Here is a 23,796-nt window from a genome sequence, read left to right as displayed (position 1 = left end):
AATTCAGAGAAGTAGCATATACAATTCCAGCAGAGCCACTCTACCAACTGAGAGCTGTGGTCATGTGGAAAATCTATCCAACAATAAAATGTTACTTGCCTTCTTTGCCACCTCATAACTAAGCCAAACAGTCTGAGCAATGTGATCAGGATGAAGGAAGAAGAAAATGGAAGAACCACTGGCAAATGAGCAATAGTTAGGCTTCCAAACAGAACACTGAAGGCAAACCTTCAAGATCATACAATCATCAAGTATCCTGCCCTGGAAGGGACCTACAAGGATCACTGAAGTCCAGCTCCTGGCCCTGCCCAGGATATCCCCAAGAGTCACACCAGGTGCCTGAGAGTGTTGTCCAAGCCCTTTGTGAACTGAAGTTGGTGCTTTGACCATTTCCCTGAGAAGCCTTTTCCAGTGTCCAGTCCAACCACCCTCTGGGTGAAGAGCCTTCTTCAAATATCGAAACTAAACCTCCCCTGACTCAGCCTTCTGCTGTTTCCTCAAGTGCTGTCACTGGTCATGAGAGTGAAAAGAGCAGTGTCTGCCCCTCCACTTCCCCTTGTCAGGAAGTTGTGGGCTGTGATGAGGTCTCCTCCTCTCTAGGCTGAACAGAACAAGTGACCTCAGTTTCTCCTCACACACCTTCCCCTAAAGGCCCTTCACCATTCCATAGTTCTCCTTTGAACACTCTCCAATATTTATATATTCCAATATTATTTATATTGTGGCACCCAGAACTGCCCCCATCACTCGAGTGAGGCCACCCCAGTGCAGAGCAGAGGGGACAATCCCCTCCCTTGCCTGGCTGGTGATGCTGTGCCTGATTCCCCCAGGACACCCCAGGCTGTCTGGTGCCTCCTGGCTGTCAGGGCACTGCTGGCTCATGTTCAGCTTGCCATCCACCAGGAGCCCCAGATCCCTTTCTGCAGCTCTGCTCACCAGCTTCTCATTCCCAGTCTTTCCATACATCCAGGGATGCCCCATCCCAGGTGCAGAGTCTGGCAAACACCTTCGGTTTGAAACTGTCCTTTGAAACAGGAATAAACACAATTGCCTCCATCTTTTTGCCCTGAGAGATCGAATCCTAATCTGTGCTGGGCATAGTCTTTGCATGACATACATCTTGTGTATAAAAGCTGAGTTTTTTCCAAGGCAGGGGAAGGCCACTTACCTCCCACAGTCTTTCTCTGTGTTCTTTGGAGTGGACTGGTCTTTGACGATGTCATGCTCAAAATGGATACCTTTACCTTTGCCCCATGCACCCAGGGAAGAACAGAGAATTCCATTTCATGGCTGGATTTTTTCCCATTGTATTTCCAGCTACTACCTGCTCAGGTCTCTTTATCTTAAAGCGGCTTCTACACTGATCTTCAGAATCCCCAATCCTTTGGTAAAACAGCATCAGCTTGATGTTCAGTGTTCCTCTTCATTACTAAAGAGCAGGTTTTGCTCTCTTCTGTTCAGACTGACACCAGGCATTTGATGTGCTCCTACAGTCAAGTGATTTGTATGAAGATTTTTGGATTTTTGAGGCCTCACTGCTCTGCTACTTAAAACGTATAGATAAATTGAAATTAGAAGACTGTAGGCAGGTTGGGATACTAGACACCAAGCTCTTATGTCTCTTTTTTCAGGCCAATGATGCAAAGAGTGAGCCAGCACAGGTAAGTAGTGTATTGGAATGAGTGCCCAGAGGCTTAAAGGCAGGTGTTAAAAGACTCATTATTGCTTTGTGTGAGTGCATGCCTTCAGTGAGGACACCTGGCACTAAAAGCTGATAAAAAGCCACCAAGGCAGTCATGACCGAACTTTCATGTGTGCCTCTGACAGCTGCTTTAGATTAAACACTATATCCCACGTGGCAGTGGAAAACCCAGGTTAAATACAGAATTAGCAGGTCATGAAGATAGGATCTGATGGAAGAATCTCTCCCAGTAGCTGAGTCTTCCCTCATCAGCAAAGCTGAGCAGGAATATTCCTGTCACGGTGCCGGTGCAGACTAATTGAAAAGTGAGGTGATCAGTTGTTAATTTCATAGCCTCTCTAGTGGCCATAAAAGTGCATCTTTGTCATAATCCATTCATAAAACATTTCCCATTGTGCCAGCACAGACAAGTTCCTATGCTGTGGTACCTCCTTGTGGAATTAAAATCAGCAGCACAAGAAGTCTGAGTAACTGAGCATGAAAAAAATTCAATAGCAGGGACAATGCCATACTGTCACAAAAACTTACCACCATGAATAGCTCCCACCAGAGGAAAAAGCTAATTTATAACTCTGCTTCAGTCTCAATTATAAAGGCTGACAAATGAAGACTCCAACTTTTTGTTGGAGTCTTGCTCTTGATTAAATTTTGAATTCAATTACTGATCACTTGACAGGCTTTTCTTTAGATCTACTCAGCATTCATTTACTACTTAAAGAGTATCTGATACTGACAGAAACAAAGATTTTGGTAAATAATTTAAAACTAAGACTATCCTCTCTAAAATAAGTGCACTGTCTATTGCTCATCATGGTAGTCATTTATTTGAGGAACAAAAATGCTAATATATGAATTTATTTCAACGTAAAATGCCTACTCTAACATTGTTAATGTAAGGCTATTTTTGAGAAGTTCGGCAGATGGAACTAGCAAAGCCTTCTGAAAATAATGATGACTTCAGAGTGTGACACCAACTCTGTGCAGCTCAAAGTAGTATATGGTTACACCAGACATCTATTTTGCAGGGATAGGTCTCATGATAGGCAAGAGTGTGTTACATGATGAATCCACACTGAATGGTGTCAGTAGAATGGAAGCTGATTTTGGCTTCTTCACTGTTACAGGAAACTGCTCAGCTGACCAGAATTATGCAGTATCTAAAAACCAATCCCCCACAGAGCGTGTTCAAAGAAAAATCACTTTCTGGTTAACAAGTGTAAGTACGTTGATAAAGGCACTAACTTGTATCCCATTGGACAGTAAACATTCCCCATTACTCCCAGCATTCACATTCTGGCATTCTAACCAGCTGCCTCAATAGGTAAACAAGATAACTCCAAGACAGACTAGAAATATGCTCAAAGATGGAGAAGTTTAAATCAAGGTCTGGGGTCCAGGAAGTCTCAGCCCTAATTATTCTTCTACCACTGCAAGGCAAATGGTCATATGGCAAGTCATTACAGTGCCAACATCAATACCACCATGGAAAGCAAAGGTGGCTCATCCTCCTAGAAAAAACAATACCAGTTGCATTGCCTGCTATAGAGAAGCACTGACTGAGAACAGTAATTAGGGCATTATTCTTTTATTTGATCTTTATTCCAATGTATTTCTTCCACTATGTAACAGTATGTCCACTACTAGTGATGAGAATTTCACAGATGTAAAGAGCCAAATGTTACAGCATAGACCTCACTTCCCAAATCATAGCTTTTTTGGTTTTTTCACAGGGTTTTTTTTCACCCTCTAAGAGAATCTAATCATTCTACTGCAAGGATGAAACAGAATAGATCATATGCTCCAGTGAATAAAATAAAGTAGGAAAAAAATAGAAAAAAAAAAAGACCCATACATGACTAAGTATAGAGAGTTAAGAGAAACACAGCAGCTACAGAAGAAGATCAAAAATAGTAAAAAGACAAACCCAGTGACTGAAAATGTGAGTTATGAAACAGACTCAGAACATATGAATGAATGTTTGGCTTTCCCACTGGAAAAAGAAATCTTTTCATTTAAAGAGACAGAATTTTTGGCCAATTGTTAAAAAATAAGTGTTTATAACAATAACTGCCCTTCTCTTATGAACAACTGCATGTTTCCTTCAGTTTGCTGATCCCTTTCTCTAGTTCCAATGCCAACCTAAACAACTCCCACCTTCTTCCCACCCCTACCAGCCTGGTCCTGCTCCCTTCTTTCTAAGGGCAGACATTTAGGAGCTCCCAGGGCAAACAGTTTTCAAACTGGTTTCGAACCCCAATCCCCACCTAAACCCTGGTTTTTTCAGCTGCACAAGCAGCAGCTGAAAAACTTTGGAATTACAATAACTTGCCTGAAAGATGGGGCTGCTGTCCAGAGGTTGCTTAGGACATCTTAAACACATTTGCCATCACTTGCCTTAATTCATAATTCAACAAATGCTTGTTTTAGGATCAGCTGGCTCTGCCTCTGAGACAGGTAGTCCCTCATCTCATGGGTCCACTCTCTCTCCCACCCTGTGTCTCCATTTCCTTTTGGCAGGCACAGATGTTTTTCAGTTTCACAAGAAACAGGACTGAGGAACTTACCCAGCGGAAAAATCGATTTTGCCTTTGTTTTGCTCAAGTCACTTCTCAAGGGATGCATCTTCCATCCCTTTCACCCCATGTGTAGACACTTGAGAGTGCGAGCTGCTGCCTGGGGACAGGGATACAAGATTCACTCTGTCCAAGACTGGCTTAGCTCACGTGTGTGTGTTCATGGAGTTACAGTGCAGCAGACACTAAAGCTGTCCTCTTTAGCTGTGCACAGGCAGTCACTTGTTTGCTGTAACTGTATACACAATAAGAAAATTATTGAAATAGCAACTCACAAATAAACAAACTGTCTCTCATGTCCTCTAGTTACTTCTGTTTTGGGTGATTTCTTAATTGCCCAGTGTGACAATAGATACCTGTGGAACCTTATTGCTTAGAGTCACTCATAATTAACATGATTCCTGTCAGCAGAGACAATCAGAAAATCCAGCTCAAGACAGTTTCTAAAACATCCATGAGTAGATACAGTTTGCACAAAGCTAGAGATGATCCATCACTCTTGCCTATTACTTAATGCTCTACTCTTTCTCTATAACAACTGTTAAATGCGAAAGCAAGAAAAAGTTTCCTGCTATGATGATAGAGAAGATCATTTGAGACCTCTTCAATCAATATGGAATGTCACAGTACATGAGGATTAGAAAGGGCAAAGAGAATACACTGCTGGAAAACAACATAATTGTTCAAGTCTGACAGAGAAGTCAATCCAAAAGCAAGACAAAAGAGAAGAAAGACAGTAGAGGCATTCACTCATTTAGCCTAGGTAATGGGAATTTGAAAAATATGAGGGAGACAAGTTACCATGATCTTATGAAAGAAACAATTCACAACGTGTTAGGTAAATGGGACAAACAGCACAGCCAGTGCAAGGCAGAAACTGGTGAAAACACATAATACTGGCAAAGATCCTGCTGTCTGACCTAAGCCTGGTCCTGAAGTTTCACACTGAGCCACCGTGACAAGCCATGGATTCTGTCCTCCAAAGGTGACACCAGCTCCTCCCTCCATGCCTACTCCTGCCTTTCTGTTGCCTTTAGCACTCATCCAGCCAGGGGCCAACTCAGAACAACCAGATGACCCACATGAAAACTCATCAATATATTGCAGGTAGGACCATTATTTTGAGCTGCAGCATGGTCTTAAGCTTGCTGGGAAACCATACCTGAATCTATGGCAGGTGTCTGAACACCAAAAATTGCCTACAATATATATACAGAATTGCAACCTTTGCACTGCATGGAAATTATTTGGGATTTTAAGAAAGGCTCACTGCTTCTTTCTGTAAATATATCTAGTAAGGGAAGGCTTCCCCTAAACCCTGTAGGTCTCTAACTCTGGCATGATGCTGGACATCTACCAAATGACTAATCAGTGAGAAGCCCTACTGGGTTAAATGCATGGGCAACATGATGGTGATTGCAGATTTCAGAGTGCAGATACTTTGGAAATAGATGCTGGGTTGAAAAAAAAAATGCTGAAGCTCTATCAGAACATTCAGAATATGCATTTAAAAATATATGACTTTCAAAAAAAATAAAAACAAGCCAAAAAAAAACCCCAAACCCAACAACAATAAAAAAGTGTCAAAAACCAAATTAAAAAACCTCAACCCTGCTAACTTTGAACATGCTATTGTAGTTATTTGACTGCTAACTCTGGGACCCTGTCCTGGGTTGACTATATGATGCTTTTATCCCCAGTCATCTCATTCTGTTTATGTTGAATAATAAGTTTTGCCCCTTTAAGAGTGTTCCAGAGAGTGAAGGGGGGGAGAGAAAAAGCGCACAGTTTGTTTTCAGACACTGTACTCCACTCCTCCACATTCCTGCTCCTGACTCTGTTGTCTGCAGACAGACAGCGGGACAGAGCTCTTCTTTTGCTTTTTAGTTAGTGTTAGCTAGCTGAGGCAAAGAAGTTCCCTGGACTGGTTTTTTTCCTTTTCTTTGGACGTCTTGAAACTGCTCTGGACTGAGCACCCAGGAGAGCACCGGCAGCTGCACCTGACGCCCACCGGGCCAGGCCAGGCCTGCGACAATTCCAGCACTGAGGGACTCACCAGAGACTGAGTGAGCTGAGTTGCAACCCAGGGAGGGACTTCCTCAGTTTGTCATCTCTTTTGGAGAGGCAAGGGATTTTATTGTTTGACATTGTTTCGGTTTTATTGTTTAAAAAGTTTTTTCCACCTTTCTCCAAGGAGGTATTTTTTTTCTCCCGGACCAGTTGGGGGCAGGGGCCGATTTGGATATGTTTTACCACTGGAGCTCCTGTGGGGAATTCTCCCCCAAATTTGCTCTAGACCTGGACAGACCCTCAAGGTTCATGAGGAGAAATAGCAGTAAACAGAGAGGCAGGGTGTAAGTCCTACAGGGTTCTGTAATTTACCTACTGTCTTAGAATTTTTAACCAGAATAAAAACTCTTAGATCACTGAATGAGGGCCAGCAGGCTAAAGGAGACACATATGCTTCTACCTCCTAGAACCTGAGGAAAAGTATCAGAGGGGAGCTCCCAACAGGAAGATTTTCCTCACCCAGCTCTTGGCAAAGGCTATCAGTCCCCCTCTGCTACCTCATTCTTTATTTTAGGAATAAAGATGATTACTACTAATCAGCTGTGCAAAATTTCAGCAGCAATTTTTGCCATGTCTCCAACAGCCATCAAATGTGTTCTAGAACAAGCTGGACACTTTCACCTGTATTGTATTTGCGGGGTTCCCCAGACAGAGGAAGGAATGATGAATTTGACTCCATGTGCTCAGAAGGCTAATTTATTATTTTAATATACTATATTATATAAAGAATACTACACTAAACTAGACTAAAGAATACAGACAGAATACTTACAGAAGGCTAAAAAGATAATGAAAACTCGTGACTCTTTCCAGAGCCCCGACACAGCTTGACCTTGATTGGCCAATAAGTCAAAACAATTCACATGAAACCAACCAATCAACCTGTTGGTTGGATAAACAATCCCCAAACACATTACAAAGGAGCAAAACACAGGTGAAGCAATGAGATAATTGTTGTTTTCCTTTTTCTGAGGCTTCTCAGCTTCCCAGGAGAGAAATCCTGGGCAAAGGGATTTTTCCAGAAAATATGACTGTGACACACCTGAACATACACCTTATGAATACAGCTACAGTACTTTCCTACAGCACTCTCCAATCATTCTACTAGCTCAGGGACCAACACACAACAAATAACTTCATAGCACCCCAGAAATAATATAAATCTATGTGACCTAGCTAGGCTACGTTCAAAAACCAGGAAGAATGATGCAAACAAAGGCTTGTCCCTCTCTCTCTTTGAAGTGACTTTCAATATATTTGAAGACCAGCACATTTCCCCCCAGTCTTTTCTTCTCCAAGCTAAATAAACCCTCTCTCATTTTCTTTCATCACAGGCTGTGCTTTTAAGACTTCTGATAGTTTTTATCGCATTCAAGTAAACTGTAGCTATAAAAATTAGTCTTACTCCAAGGAAATGTTGCAACTGTGCTGCACCAAAACAGCAAAAGCCTTAAGCAACCTCCAATTTTACTGTCAAACAAGCTTTGCAGAAATCAAAACTATTCTGTGAAACAGATCTTGTTGGGTTTTGTAAGAGCAAGCCCACAATCCTGCACTGCTTTAGAATCAAATCAAGGCCTTCTGGCAAAGGATTTTCAGTGGAAGAGAAGGAGACACAAGGATCTAATATTCTAAAAGTACAGCAAATGAAAATGTTCAAAATGTTTTTCACCTCATGAAAAGTCACAAAGAGCTAACTGTGAATCTATCAGCATGACACTGTAGAGGTGTTTAAAAAGAAAATAAATAAAAGGAAATACAGAGTCAGAGTATTTGTTCTGAGGTAGGAGCTGAAACTGCTTGTCATCATAAAGAGACTTTGTTTACAAAGGACGGGTTTCCACAATGACATTTACTGCTGCCACCAAGCTAAAAGAGAGATCAACTATTCACTCAAGGAGAGAAATGTCTTGACACTGACATTTCATGGCTTAATCAGTACTGCAGGTTATATTAAGTTCAACTAACAGGTTTTGCATTGAAGTTAGTTATTCCTCACATAGCTACCTGACATCAGACGTACTGACTATCTACTGCTTCTACAAACTGAAATTTAAAAAAAACCAAAACCACAAAGCAGGAAAAATAAAATTCTGGAGCTGTCACGAACTATATCTTTACTCAAAATCTTCCAAGATGCCTCTGAAGCAGGGAATTTATGGTTACTTAGTCTTTTCTTGTTACTTCCTGTAATCCAGACACACTCATTAAACTCTAACTTCCTTCCAGTTTCTTAGGAAACAACCAGTATTCTCATCTTAGAAACCTCGAAGTTCAAAGTATCTAATTGCAAGAGAGATCTGGATTTTAAAGCATCACCAGCCTTGAAGGCAGGCTAGGTCATGCACAAGAATTTTATTTACCCAATTATTTGGTTCCTAATATTTTTCAAAAATCAAAAATATATATTTTTTAAGAAATCTTTATATTTTGTTCATTCTAGCAAAACCTGCTTCTGCCAACACTTCTATTTTCAATAGATAGCCTGCTGAACTGAAAAACAAGCCTATAGGAAATATTTCTTTCTTAAGATGGTTAGAAGGTAAAATTGCCTGTGGGTGTAGGAGATACCTTGGAGGATGACACAGTCATTGCTTTAATCAGATTTTTTGGTACTGTCTCGCAACATGTTCATAATCAAACACCTGACTATTGTCCAAGTACAGATATTGTATGCTGACCAAAAAAAAAGTTGGAAAACTATTGAAAGAGTAATTTTCACTAGGTTCCTCTAAGTAATTTCATACACTAAGAGTACCTACATAGAGTTCCTCTTACACAGGTGCATGGATCTTATTCTGTTTCCATTAATTTCTTGGCTGCTAAGGTAGCAAAAACACCTTTCAAATGAAAATATGCTGAGCAGTATTGCAAGCACCACACTGGCAATAAACAGGCCTCAAAATGGCCTTGAAAAAACACAAGATGCAATTCAGAAATGGTAAGTTCAAAGTACTACACTCAGGGAGAGCTAATTGCACAAATACATAGTGGGCAAAAATTCTGAAAAACAAAAGTTGTGAGTATAGGAACCACAAATTGAACATGAAGTAATTCATTGCCATGATATAGAGAAAGCCAGAACTGCTTCAAATTAATTCTCAACAGTATGGATAACCTTAGGCAGCCACTATTTTTCTTAAAACCGCATGTTTACTTATGCTTCTAGATAGACACATAATAGTTCTGGTAATTCAGAAAGGAACAAAAACTGAAAACCACTCATTCCCTAAAAAAATTAAATCACAAACATAACGTGTCATTTCACAGTTAGTATGAGCAAAATTACATCTGCCAGCTTGTGCATGAAACACTTTTCTCCCTTTTTGGTTTGTCTGAGAAGCCAGTGCATTATATTGAGAAATTCAGGGAATGAGATCCTCACAGTGCAAATGCCAAACCCTTCCAAGAAGATGAGACCCACATTTGTGCCACAACAGTACAAACAGATGTAGTGGATGCAACTGAAAGGTATCTAGTGTTAAGTGCATGTCCTTGTGAAGTCACTAAAGACCAGCTGTTTAAAAATGACATAAGAATGCCTCATTTAATGGACTACAAATAGGCATAAAGCCAGGTTACCTGCACAGATATTTTTCCTTAGTCAAACACCAAGGTGTCTAAAAATGTTTAAGTAAAATAAAACCTGGAGGTTTTGTACGTCAAGTACAATACATGAAAAATAATGCTCCTCTGGTACCATATAATCATTAAGGTTGAAATAGACATCTGACATAACCAAGTCCAACTATGACTCATTTCTTTCATCCGGAAGAAATTGTACTTCAAGGATGATAGTTTTATTTGTCGTATCTTAAGTTTACATTTTCCACAGAGATCAGCCTGACACGGGAAAAGATATTTGCACATAAAATTTGTGCAGTTGGATACATTAGTTTCAGAAATGCTCACTTAAAAAAAAAGAAAAACGTTATTTAAATCAACTCAAATACTCCTATGTTATCTGATGAGCAATGAATGGAATCAAATTTGAGACAATCTTCCATCTTCTTATTCCATGTATTGTAAGCAACTAAAATGCATCTTCTATTCTTTTGCCTTTCTGTAATTTCAAACTCTAATCACATCTTTAAACTCTTATTCACAGACCAGAATGATTAAATGTAATTCTGATGTTGGACAATTCCCTTTATCTACTTCGTTCTTCAGTTCCAATTATGATTATAGAACTGAGAGAAAGCAAGCCTACAGATCTAAATATCTTTTAGTGTCAAAAGGCTATTAAGCCTTCAGTTCTTCCTAATGTAAAAAACCCAAAAACCAGGACAAGAGAAACCAGTGGAGAACACGGCCATTGAGCACGATGTCACTTGCCACAAAATTCAGACACTGCATCCAAGGAGATTCATCAATATCATCCCCCAGCTCCTCTTCTGCTTCATCACCTGTAGCTGGATTCCACTGCAAAAAGCAAATGCAGGAAGCTTTAATTTCTTGGATAGTACTTCATCTTTCTTTTATAGGGACAGCGAAAAAGTGGCCAGAGTTCTTCAGGGAAGCAAGTGAAACAGAATCTTAAAAACATAAACCAGGATTCAGTCACAGCATATATCACAGCTGAGACACCCAGGATAAGAAACCCACAAAGCATCACCATACAGTTCCACAAGGCTTGACCCCATACAGAACAACACCACACCACTTCAGACATCTGCTCTTTCTTGTTCTTCAACAGAACCTTTTATACCCTCAATATTCATGCACTGCACCTGTATGACTTCTGTTCCCTTTGGTGATTGGTCAGTACACCTGGGCACTCCATGTCCCATTGCTTTCAATGCTGCTCACCTGCTTTTCCCAGCTGTAGCCCATTGGGGATGAGGCTCAGCCACAGCCCCACTCCCAATTACCACAAACTGTGTGCCTACAGGATTCTCTTCCCTTTAGTCAACATTGAGCAAGACTGAATGCTCTGGGTGAAGAATAGCAAGATGTGTCTTTGGTCCATCAGATTCAAAGCGTGTAAAACAAGCAGTTCAGGACAGAGCAGGAACATGGGTTTCCTCCCTGGCAACAGCACTGTTTCACACAGTGTGAACAACTTCTCCATCTTAGATCTCTCTCTGTTCTGCCAGCCTGGATGTTTGAGCTACCAAGCAATGAACTCGACCAGAGGGCTGATCTATCGGTAAAGCAACTCAGCAAAATAAATGGTTATTTTCAGGTGGATCCATTCTGAGTCTTGTTAAGTGTGCAAGTGCCCAAACAGATCTGACAGCACAATGGAAGAAGCCCTGAATGCACATGAATAGGAAGCCAGGAGCGCTGGATTAAGTTGATAAGCGACAGTTGAGAAATACAGAGAATGACGCTTAAAATACCACGAGGATAAGAAAGCCTGACATAACCACAAAAGTACAGGTACTCCAACACTGATCTCAATCATACAACATCTCAGATCCAATCCAACTGGAGGCAACCCAGGAAGTCCCTCTTCCTTCAGCAGCTGTTTGCCTGTTTGTCAAGTGTGCTGACCAAACCCTTTCTATGTTGTACTGAATATTGGTTCAACAAAAGCAACTGGAGTGAAAACAATGCCTGAAAGAAAAGGAAGACAAAAAGGTATGTAAGACCTGAAGGAAATCTCAGTGTAAGACTGATTCCTATTATCCTTATATCAATACAACTAAGCTAGTTTTAATTCTTCTTTTTCAACTGTGCAGTGCAATCTGTGCACTGGGACATGTTTTAAACAAAAAGTTCCCAGATATGATGTGGCTCAAGTTCTTTTTTATTATTTTGCATCTACATAAGAGAAACTAAGGAGCACAGCCAAGAAAAATAAGGTGGCTACAATGTACTGTTTCATCATGCCCAGGGAAAGAAAAACAAGCACTGGTACATACATCTCCAACACCCAGACATCAAAACAAGTATTTTTCTTTTTCAATTCTGTTTATTTGGACAGGCTTAGGAGGCCACCCATTTCATAAAACAGGAAAGCAACTTTAGAGGAGTTATCCCTAGTTACCCCAGAATACTGTAAATGGTTTAAGGCAGATGACATGCACCATTCCATTAACAACTCACCACCCTTCAGGACCAGCCCATGTGAGAACAATTGTTCTAACGCGAGGAAGGGATCATATGAGCAAGGGGGAAAGAAAGCAAAAGTACATGAACCCACACCCAGGTTTGTAAAAAAGCACAAGAAGTTATGTTCACAACTTTTCTCTGAAAGTCAATGAGATTTCAACATCTGAATTTTCCATTCTGTAAAATCATTATTTTGTAGTATCTAAATTACAACATGAGTTGACACCCAAGCTTTCTGAAGGACACTATCATGGTCTCATAGCTCAAACATCACACTACCATTGTATACCTGGAGAACAGAAAATTGATTAAATGCTCATGACACAGTGCTGAGAATTGTACATGAGAATTATGTAGTTACAACAATGAGAAAACTGAATTTTCAGAAGAAATTAATCCACAAGAAGCTTCTGCCAAATACATGACAGTACCAACCACCTGAATTCTGTCCTAACATACTAGAATATTTTATTGTACAAACCTCTTTTGTTAGAAAAACCACTTTTTTCTTACATCTAATTTCTGTGTACTAGAAGAGAGCTTCTTTAATATCTACCAGATAATATTCTCAGTGCATTAAGGAAGGTTTTCTTAGACTCTGTTTCTTACTATTCACACATGGTGCATACATAGCATAAATGCCCCGTAAAGAAACCAACATACATTCCAAAACACTGCGTATAACACTTTATTGACTGTGATGTCCAACCAGTATTTTAGAGTGTTTAAATATGTGCTTAAACACTGTCCTGAAGCTTTAGCAAAACCAAGTACAGGACATTTAGATACAGACTTACTAACTCCCAGATAATGTAATCTGAAATTGATAGATATTATCAAGATTGACATTACAATTGCAGGACTTGATTGCAAACAGTAGCACAGACACTATATGAAAGTTCCATTCCAGAAATGAAAATTTAGATTAAACTTTTTGAAATTAATGACAAATAATGTGCAAGAAACTTAATCACAATGATTACATTTGTTAACATTTCAGCTGACTGAAATACATTTTCTATCTAGGGTTACAGCCTGTACATGCCTTTCCAGTCAGTTTGATTTACAAGATAAATTATTTTAAATATTATTCTCTAAATTTTATTTCTCCTATATTCTAATATAATTGTTTTGAATAGTGTCTCTTTTCTGCTAAGAACACAGATTTCTTGTAATACACTTAGCTGCAGAAAACCTTTTTTATTCAAGAGGTTCACCATATATTGAAAAAAATCTGTAGCCTGCAAGTGACTGAAAAGCAGCCTGTAAAATGCTGTGCACAAGGACATAATTCCTGTAAGATTTGCAGCCACACTAATCTTACATCAACCTTTGCAGGTTTTGTGAGTAGTCCAAGTAACTCAGTTTTGCTAAATATGACAGGTTGAGGCAATGACAGAAAACACATACACCTTAGATTTAAACAGCCAAAACCACCTCACTGGAGTTACCAGCACTGGAAAACAGCTGTAAGAGCTAAAAGGCAAGCAGAAAATCTGAAATGAGAAATTCATGTTTAATTTTAGTTCTGGTACACAATTCACTGCTTAACCTTTAGCACTGAGCCTCTCTGTGCCTCAGCTTTCCTATACAGAAAAACAGGGATTTGCACAATTTTTCATGGTGTATCAAATTTGATCTGTTCCCAAGCTTCTGCTAATAATAGCTCTGTGTGAAATGGAAAGTAGCCAGTTTTAAGAGCTGAGTGCAAGTAAAGAGCATCTGTCAGCTACATGAAAAGAAATTCAAAACATTTTAGGCAAGGAAAGCATGACCTAGTACTCTGCTCAACAGTAATTGTCTTTCTGTCTGTATGTGAAGCTGCAGCATCACTTCTGATCTGTCCTCAGATTTTAGAGGAACATTTCATTCTTACTGGCTGAAAACTTGAAAAGAAAATGAGAAACCAGAGGCTACATCCACTGACCTAATTTTTTTTATTCAACCCCTTCCATATTAGCACGAACTTCCAGGGTTCTCCAAGGAAGTCATTAATATCCCCTATCCCTCTCATCCTGTCTGGCTATCCCAGCTTTGCAAGTCTTGCCCATCCTTGAAGAGACAACTTACACTGCAGGTTGGGAGAAGAGAAAGGAGAGAATACTTAGGGAGGTGACAGTGGGAGAGATGCACAGCATTGCTGCTGGAGAAGCCAAAGGGGCTGGAGGAGCTCCCAGAGCCACTGGCTGTGGGAGAGTCTGCAGGATACTGGGAGCAGTGGTGGGAAAAGGTGACCTCTGGCACGGGAGACTGGCAGATGGGATGGGGTGCATGGAAACTAAGGAACACACAGAAGCCCTGACTTGGAGATGGATATCCAAGGACTTTTCCCCCTGCAACTCCAACATAGCAAATAGAGCCCACAGGCAGATAATGCTCCAACTGGCAACCTGCACTGACTCAGGGAGCAGGAGAAACCTGGCAGCGCTGGGTGAAATGGAGATACCAGATGCAACAGCAAAGGGGTGTGAGCAGGGAGGGTTCTGAAGGAGTCCCTGTCAGCAAGTGAGCTTGCTGGGCTCTATAGAGCCTGTCCTGTCCTGCCCAACTTGCTCAGGGCCTGTATTCTGGTTTCTTACATATTAACATTACTCTCCATTTAGCAAAACTTTTCCAGTGTTGATTTGCCCTCATCAGTCTCCTTCTCCACCCCTTCAGCTTCTGCCAGCACATATTAAAAAAGATCTGGTATTCTGTATCCAACCCCACACCCACCTGAGAGGTGTCTCCAAGCACCCACCATCATTGGTAGGTTGCACAACTGCTGTGCAACCAGCACAGCAACAACATTCACCTTACGCATATCAGTGGTACAAATGTACTGCAGTTTCGGGCATGCAAATTTGTTTTGGTCAGACTTTAAGATGCTCCAGTATCTCTACCCTTTGTATGTTTTTGACATGGTTTGCAGCCGGTCTGCTCTTGATTTTCTTACTGATAGTCACAGCTGAAAGGTCTTATTTGGAGTGATAAAGCTGAGGGTTTTTCCTGTTAATTTTTAAACTTCCCTCTATTCCCCCTTGCACTCCCCTCATATCAATAAACATCTGCCTTCCTTCCTGAAGGCCACCCATGCTAGTGTATTCCAGCAAGATCCTGTTCCAGGTCACAGCACACAGCCCAAGCTATGCACTTGCTTCACCTCTACCCAAAGGGTTTTAAAGATTTAAACCTCCAAACAATCTGGAAAATCTAAGTTGAACATTTACTGCTCTTAACCCCACAAAAGATTACACTGGGTTGATATGCATAAGTAGTTACAGCATTTGGAAGCACAGACTTCATCAAATGCATATGCCACCCAAGCAAGATATTTCCTACAATTCAAAGTCGGCATGCACCACTTAAATTATTGTCCTTCCCCCTCATAATCACCCTCCCCTCACATATATATTACTTGGCTTTGTCTTTCTCCCAAGAGAAATTAATGGGTTTGATTCTCAACACTATCAGTGAGCCTTAGCTCACTGCATTTAGAGTGCCCAGACAGTGCAAGGACAAACCTGCAGGAACTTTCTGAAACTGTTTTGAAAACCAATCAAATAATAATTTTTTAAAAAAGGCTAGAAACAGGAATCAAGACAAATCCAATAATTACTGCACAAGACCCAGTTCAGTAGCATCAGTGAGCAACATGCTGAGGAAGACTGCCATATCCAAAAAGATAATCACCTTTATATCAGTAAAAATCTTGTGCAAATGAAGGAAGATCTTGGCTGTTAAGCACTCTTCTTCATCATGCACACAAACCATATTAATACAGAGAGGATATGAGATTACCAGAAGCTGAAAAGAAGTCACAATATTAATACTTCATTCCCTGCTGACGGTCAGCCAGGACAACAATGACCCAGAAAAAGATTTGGATATCAGGACTCACTTTGACAGCCACCGCCATGCAAGAGCACTGACAATTTTTCTGTCCTTTATCTCTTTCGCCTCCATGGTGGATGGATTTTTCCACCATTAGCTTAATTGACACTTGCTGCTCCATTCTTTTTGAGATTATTTTGATGTGGTAGTCACTGCTGTTTCAGTTCATGCCCCCCCTTAACCTCTCCCTGAGCCCACAGCCTCAGCAGCAGTGTCCTGCACTGTTATTTGCATTCAAGAACTATGCAAAGACAGAGGATGAACAAGGGCCCAGTTAGTATACAGAATGGAAAAAAATGTTTTGGCCCCCTAAAAGCAGCTAAACTGCTGATTCTGAACGTGACTTGGGGCATTGTGGATAACAGCACAGCTCCTCCACTGCTTTCCTGGACAACTCCAATAAAGGAAAACTGTCACAGACATGTTTTATGAAAAATCCTTTCATTAGGATTTTTTCTCCTGAGAAGCTGAGAGGCCTATGTAAACAATAATTATCTGCTAATTACAGATACAGGTGCATCTTTGATTGGTTTCATGTGGTTGTTTTTAATTAATGGCAAATCACAGTTCAGCTGTCTCGGACTCTCTGGTCAGTCACAAGATTTTATTGTCATTCCATTTCTTTCCTTTACATTCCTTGCTAGCCTTCTGATTAAATCCTTTCTTCTATTCTTTTAGTACAGTTTTAATACATAATTTCCTTTTAATATAATATATATCATAAAATAATAAATCAGCCTTCTGAAACATGGGGTCAACATTCTCGTCTCTTCTCTCATCCTGGGACCCCTGTGAACACCACCACAGAAGTCAAGCAGACTTCTGTATATGTAACAGTCATGCCAAAAGAGGTAAGTGAGGTGCAGACAGTGGCCAAACTTTCCTTGCCTGTTTACCTGTTCCCTGACACTTTTTCTCCCTGACACTACCTAAGCATAGGGGCTGTTTCCACTGCTGGCAATTCCACAGCAATTAGCAGTGCCTCCTATGTCAGATTGCTGTGCTCCTCTTTCCTGTTGAGCTCTCAGAGTTACAGATCTTGTTCTACTTCCTGGGGGACATCTTTTCTAAGATTCATTTGCCTGTCCCATTCTGCTGTTATGCTCCTGCTTCTCCACTTTTCTGACTTTATTGACAAGTAATGCTTAAGCTACAATACTCTTTAGTCATTGCAAGATCATAGTATTTCAGAGCACAGTTAGAGGTGGAAAGGAGTATATAAGGGAGCCATTTCTACTATTTGTAAAGAAAGGAAGATAGGATGAATGAAGATAAAAGCCAGGGAGAGGAAAAGTTCAGGAACAGCCTAGTCTGATCAGCCAGTACCAACCAGTTCCATCTGGTAACTGGAACGAATTACGCAGTGCACCGTGTTGCTTTACTCTCCTGTCAACACAATCAAGCAAACTCAGCCACCTGGCGAGGTGAAGCCAGTGTGTTTTCAAACTGTCTGCTTCTACAAATGCTTGACATTCTTGATAAAGTTGTATCCTCTTTCAGTTACTGGAGAGATGTTGTTAATGTCTATAGCATTTGGGAAAGGCTTATGGGCATCAACTGTACATAGCAGTGCAACACTGGACATGCAAAGAACTTGAAAAATGTTTTGATTCCTCTTCCTAAAACGCTAAAATATGAAGGATTTCCAACTCCTAATATAACAGTAGATCCATCTGTTTGTAATCTCATTGTTCTGGGTATTTCTTCTTGGCCCAAAGACACAGAGGGAAAGTCGGTGATATTTTCCAGAGGGTGGAAAATAATTTGTCAGTGTTACAGCCTGTTCCACTGCTTTCCTCTAAATGAGTCCACAGCTCAGGACTGTCAACTCAGCCCTCATTGTAGTCATTAGCTTTAGGGTATCCCATTTCTACAGATAAAGGTGAAGAACTATCTGTGCTAGAGAGGAGGTTATTTTTGATAAAGTTCAACTTGCCAGCTCTTTGCCATACTTGCACGCTACTTTAAATGAGCAAAAATACAAATAAATCACTTATTATCCCATCTTCTGTGAAAGTTCAGACAAATTATCATATTTCTTGGCCACTTAATGTCAGTGTTACCACTGATAGCCATCACACTGTAGAGTTAGGGAGAAGCATCCTTACAAGACACAGCCTGCCTGTCAGGGCAAACTGCAACAGACTGCTCTGTTTCTACAGCATTTCTGGTATTTGTTTCTCAGCAAGGGAGACTTGAGCACCTGCCCTGTAGGGTCAGCCCTCCACCTCCAGATTCAGCTGATACAAGGATTCCTTGCCTTTTACAATAGCAGTTTCCTGAAGCCATACCTATCAAGCCCCTAAAATGGACCTTTTAGCAAAGATGAACATGATGTTTAATCTTTAATGCTAGTGCTTCCACTGAACAGATATCCAGAAGCAATCTTCTCCATCAATTCTATGACATTATGGAACACAACTGATTTTCTGGTGTGCCAAAAATAAGCTTTATATTTATGGCTTTTAAATAGAAGTCATTATAAAAATCAAAATCCTCCCACTAATGTTTTCAAAAGGTATTTCACCTGAAGTCATTTTCTCTGTGAGTTAAACTCAAAGGAGTGTTTAAGGTGAAGTAATTTCCAGCTCCTGGAAATACTAGATCACCTTTGTCTGTCTACAAAAGTTTGGGTTCTGAACAAAGTTAATTCTCCTGTTAAAATGTTCCTACAGTCAAATCTTTATTTCCCATCTGAGGATCCCATTCCTTCCTGCCTGCTTAGATGGACATGCTCTGTGTTCACGTTTGTCCAAACAAGCCTGTTTAACTCATAGCCCCTTTTGCATGCAGACAGTACTCTAAGGATTTGTGCTAACCTGGACAGTCCTCACAGAAAGAGAGGTCTAAAGGAAAAGTCACACGTGCAGTTAGGCATGTGGCTGTTTTCAGAACAATCAATGAAGAACACCCTCTCCACATCAGCATACAGATCATACTCACAGGGCAATTCCCAAGTCAAGAAAAGCTGAATATATCTAACGTCTTCCAGCAACCAGAGTAAGAGCATCCAAACTGTCTCATACAATTTTCAGTCATCTGGTCTTTTTTCTTGCCTTGTTCTGCTTTTCAATTAACTAATTTGTCTTACTAAAGAGGCAGAAAACTAATCTAAAGAATATAATGGAAAATCAGATTTTTCTCTGCTGCTTCAGTGAGCTGAATCAGCATGCAGGCAGCAAAGTCACATAAGGGAAGAAGCAGAGTCATGCAGCCAAGAGCAGGAGACTGAAAATCAGCATGCCAGCAGGTCCCCACCCCAAGGCTTTTCATTCCAGTAACTAATAATGGACAGCCTAAGAAAACACTTGGCCTTTTGGCCTTTCCACCCAAGCCGAATATGAAGTCCAGAGAGGTATGCTTTGCAATAAAATAAAAAGGGAATTTTGTATACAAAGTTTCCTGATATTTTTATTTCATGTTAACCCATCCAATCATTCCTAGGGCTAATCACATTTAAGCAGGCAGTTCCATTATTTCAAGTACTTTATCCTTATTATAGTTACTGTTATTTATCTTTATTATAGTACAGTTGACAGAGTCCCAGAGCTCAGCCATCCTCAGCCTCTGAATGGACCCATAGTCTGGGGGAAGGGATACCAGTCTGAAGCTTTGCCAGAACTCCCAATCAATCAGGCACTCTGCTAGTTCCTAGCCAATGGCTGACTCCGGGTGTTACTCAGTTTGCCAGGTGAATCTGTCTACTCATAGGGTTTCATGCTGAAGAGTACTAAATAAGTATTTCTTTCCCAGTTTCTGATATATTATTTTCCAACATGATTCAGATCAAATCAGGAGATTCCAGCACCTACACATCAGTACAAACTCTGTATGCTTTTTAGGTTTTGATACACTTGTAACATTTTTGCATAAGAACAAAGTGACATTTGAGATTTAGATCAGAAAAAAGCTGGCTTCTTATGTATCCAAGTGGAATCCAGGGTAAAAGAAGGAGATAAGGGGACCAGGGAAGTGACAGATATAGTTTGTTTTTCCCGCTCATGGTCAGTCCACCTTTCTGGAAAATCTGAAGATATCTCTTTGCTGGCCTGCCTTCCTTCCTCAGAAGACACAAGGCAAAAACAGACAGGCATTCCCTTTCCAGTTTCTTGTTTACAAAACAAATAGAATGTGTTACTCCTTCAAAACATCTGTTTGCACTCCTAACATGAGAAAAAATGTTGAGACTACATGTTTGATAACAAGTCATGACCTTTGCTTTGGCATTTGGATTTCGGTTAAACTCAGCTTGTTAAGTTTTCAAAACGCTGTTCTTTTTGGAACTTCATTTAAATAAAGTCCACTTATTCTAAATTGAGATTATTTCTGTATTTCTGGTTTAAAGATATCCACAGAGATTATTAAAGAAGTCTCATTACCTTGCTTTATTTCTTTTTACTTCTTAATTACACTAATGGATGAAATTCTAGCTAGTGAGTCAGAGTGGTTTTAGTGCAGGGGTGGTGAGCTCATGAGCTGAATACAGCACACCAAGCAGCTCATCCAGGCTACAGCTGAGTCTTAGCACCATCTCACACAGTGTCCCTGAAGCACAGAGGCAGCAAGCCACAAATCAGGTGATCACTTGGGCAGCCTGAACAAACCATTTCTTCTGAAGGTGTCACACTTTCCACTGTGTGCCTTCACCTCTGTAGCCTAAAGAACCACAGCACAAGAAAAGTGCATGGTGGGATGAGAAGGCACATCCTCCAAGACAGCTGTGCAACCTCTGGCCAAAGGACACGCTGTGCAGCGGTCACAGGACAGAGCAAACCTGCGTGGCCACGTGACAGGGCACACACACAGCCCTCAGCCAGGACTCATTCCACGTGTACCTGCACATGGGGCAGCTAGGTGACAGGGCAGGTAGATTTGGAGAATGTGACATGTATACATGGCCACTTTCCAACAGGGGAAAGGACACACCTTTCCTTATCCCACAGTTTTCAGAAGCCATGTGACTGTTCAGGGAGAAAGCGCAGGCATAGCTGCCTCAGAGCAACTCTGGTTATGGCAAATACACTGCTGCTCCTACAAACAAATTTTTTTTCTTTCCCGTCCTTGCAGATATTGTTTACTATACAGGAGAGTGGTCTGTAACTCCAAGATAACAAGGCAGTCCATCTTATTACATACTAATGAGGATCAGTACAAGGTTTTCTTTTATTTTCAACCATTTGACTGATAGTGAACATTCTTCACATAGGCAGAATGCTGGTGGGACATCCTAAGTCTCTTTTCATTTCTACAAGCTGCTTATAAAATCACAATAGAATAAAACTACCAGTGGAGAAGAAAATACTAAAATAATAGCTAAAGAAATATGCATAATTGTCCTTCACTGAGTACTTGTTCATTTGCTTACCTGATTTTCTGAAGTGTAATTATTGTTCATGGTCTCTTCTAAGGGGAAGGTCTTTCTGAAACCACAGAAAGACTCACTTCCAGCAGTGGCAGGAAGGGCAGGGAAGCAGCAACCAGACTGGTTAAGGATTCAGCTGTTTGTCTTTTACAAATGTAAAGTCACATCTGGCATAAAAATACATCAATAGGGTGAATTCCCACCCAAAAGTTCAATGATTGTGAAACAATTACAGAGTGAGCACCTTCTTGGCAAAAGATCAAATTTCTCCCAGTGCAGAAACTTCACTGGAAGCCAACAGAGGTAATTCTACATTTGGAATTGCTTTATTGAAGCACTTCTGACTATAAGTTTTCACATTGCTATGATGAAAAGCTATGCCTTGGGAATATGCTTTAATCTTCATGCATGCTGTATCCAAACACTGTTCTGAAATGCACTACCTGCAACCAGCTGAGGTAAAAGTGAAGGTCAGTGTCTTTCCTTTAGGATCAAATGTTGTTTTGATACCTGGATTAGGTTTCTCCACACAAAAGCAATGTGCTGCTGTTAACATTAAAAACTTATCCTCTTGATACGAACCAGTAATTTTCAACATGAGGGTTACAAATTCCAAGAGGTTCATCAACCATTGCTGGAGAGTCTGAGGAAGGTGGCTCAGAAACACCAACCAGAAAAACCTCTTGGAAAAATGGGCAGTGTGTCCATAGATCCATACTCCCCTTTTTCTCCCTGCTGAGGTTTCTGTACTTCACACTCACTCCAATTCCTCTCCTGGTACCTCTTGGTCCTGCAGTTCAGTTCCTCATTTCTGATCTGCCTCTTTAAAATAATTCCCTTTTACCTTTGAATCCCTCCACTCTCCTTTAAAAATACAAAACTTTTACCAATTAACTACTGAAAGGAAATTTTCTGTACCCTCCTACCCTGAGCAGACAGAGTTGGCCATTCCAATATAACAATTCAGCACCTCTTTGCTTTAAATGTGTTGCACATTTAAAAACAAAGCCTGACATTCATCTACATAACTGTAATAAATGACTTTCCCTCAGATGTTCCCCTCCCAAAGTACAATGATAGGTAGTGAAGTGACTCTATGCATGCAGTGACTCTGGCATACCTGATTACTCTACTTGTTTGCTTCCAGAGTGTGCAGGGCTTATTTCATAACTTGATTGACATTCATAAAATGTAGCATTCAGTGGAATGGCAGAGATTAATCAGCTGGAGGAGAAAAAATTTATTTCTAGTCTTCTATCTACACTAACAGCCAAGTGCTACATCTCTGAGCACAGGACTCACAGTTCCTGACAGTGGCCAGGCTGCACCTGACCTCCACAAGAACAGGCTAGGAGAGATGGGCAAATCCTCCCACTGCATTAAGTCACAAAGCCAACAACAGCTGTCTTGCCACAGGCAGGAGCATGCTGCCCACTGAGTGAGACTTTGGAATGGGCTAAGGAAAAGCAGGCTTTCTTCAGGTGCTGAGAGAACTGCCATTCCTATTTATGCACCAACCCAGCCACATGGGCCACATCAGGTCAAAAGAGTCACAGATAACAAGAGCATGTGGACAATCCAGATTCCCAGAGGAATGTGGGAGGAAATACATAAACATGCCTGCTGTAGCAGCACTTGTCCACCCTTATGAACCCAGTTTGGAATAGTCCTCTAATATTATTGTGTTATTTTGTATTGTGCAGGTAGAACTTGCTGGATAGGAAGCAGAGGCAGTAGCCATTAGGATAGGTAAAGTGAACACATTTAACATAAGAATAACAGTTAAAAATATAGAAAATTCTGGTCTCAGGTAAAGACATTTCTCTGAGTAGATTCACATTTTAAAATGAACTTGCAAAATAAAAGCAAAGACTCATGTAATTATTTTTATTCCAATCCTTCTGTAGCAGTAGCAGCAAAGGACACATTATAGGAAATGGCCTGGTGTTCACAAAGATCTGAAGCCAAACTTTAAGCCTGTTTTTCTAAGTATCTACCAATCTGCAAAAGCACCTGAGTTTATTACATGATGTTGAGTTTAGGATTATCTGTACACTGAGTTAAGTTCTTAAAATACATTATTACATAACTGTTTTTGGGGGCCCTTGCCTTACTCAGTTTACTACATGACTTTCCTCTGGGACAAAATCCAGACAAAG

The 23,796-nt window shown here is 40.6% G+C and overlaps 1 long non-coding RNA gene across 3 annotated transcripts in view; it reads right to left on the bottom strand.

The window, feature by feature from the left end:
* LOC113460391 (uncharacterized) overlaps positions 1-23,796 on the bottom strand; it is a 118,628-nt gene that overhangs the window by 40,704 nt on the left and 54,128 nt on the right. The window contains exon 5 of one of the 3 annotated variants that reach the window (XR_003382234.2): positions 9,716-10,767. The exons of the other annotated variants lie outside the window; for them this stretch is intronic. This is a non-coding gene — a long non-coding RNA (uncharacterized LOC113460391). Of the gene's footprint in view, positions 1-9,715; positions 10,768-23,796 lie in introns of those variants that run through there. 3 annotated transcript variants of the gene reach the window in all.

This window comes from Zonotrichia albicollis, chromosome 4 (genome assembly GCF_047830755.1).
Source record: "Zonotrichia albicollis isolate bZonAlb1 chromosome 4, bZonAlb1.hap1, whole genome shotgun sequence".
NCBI classification, from domain to species: Eukaryota; Metazoa; Chordata; class Aves; order Passeriformes; family Passerellidae; genus Zonotrichia; species Zonotrichia albicollis.
This window is presented reverse-complemented; position numbering and strand designations above follow the sequence as displayed.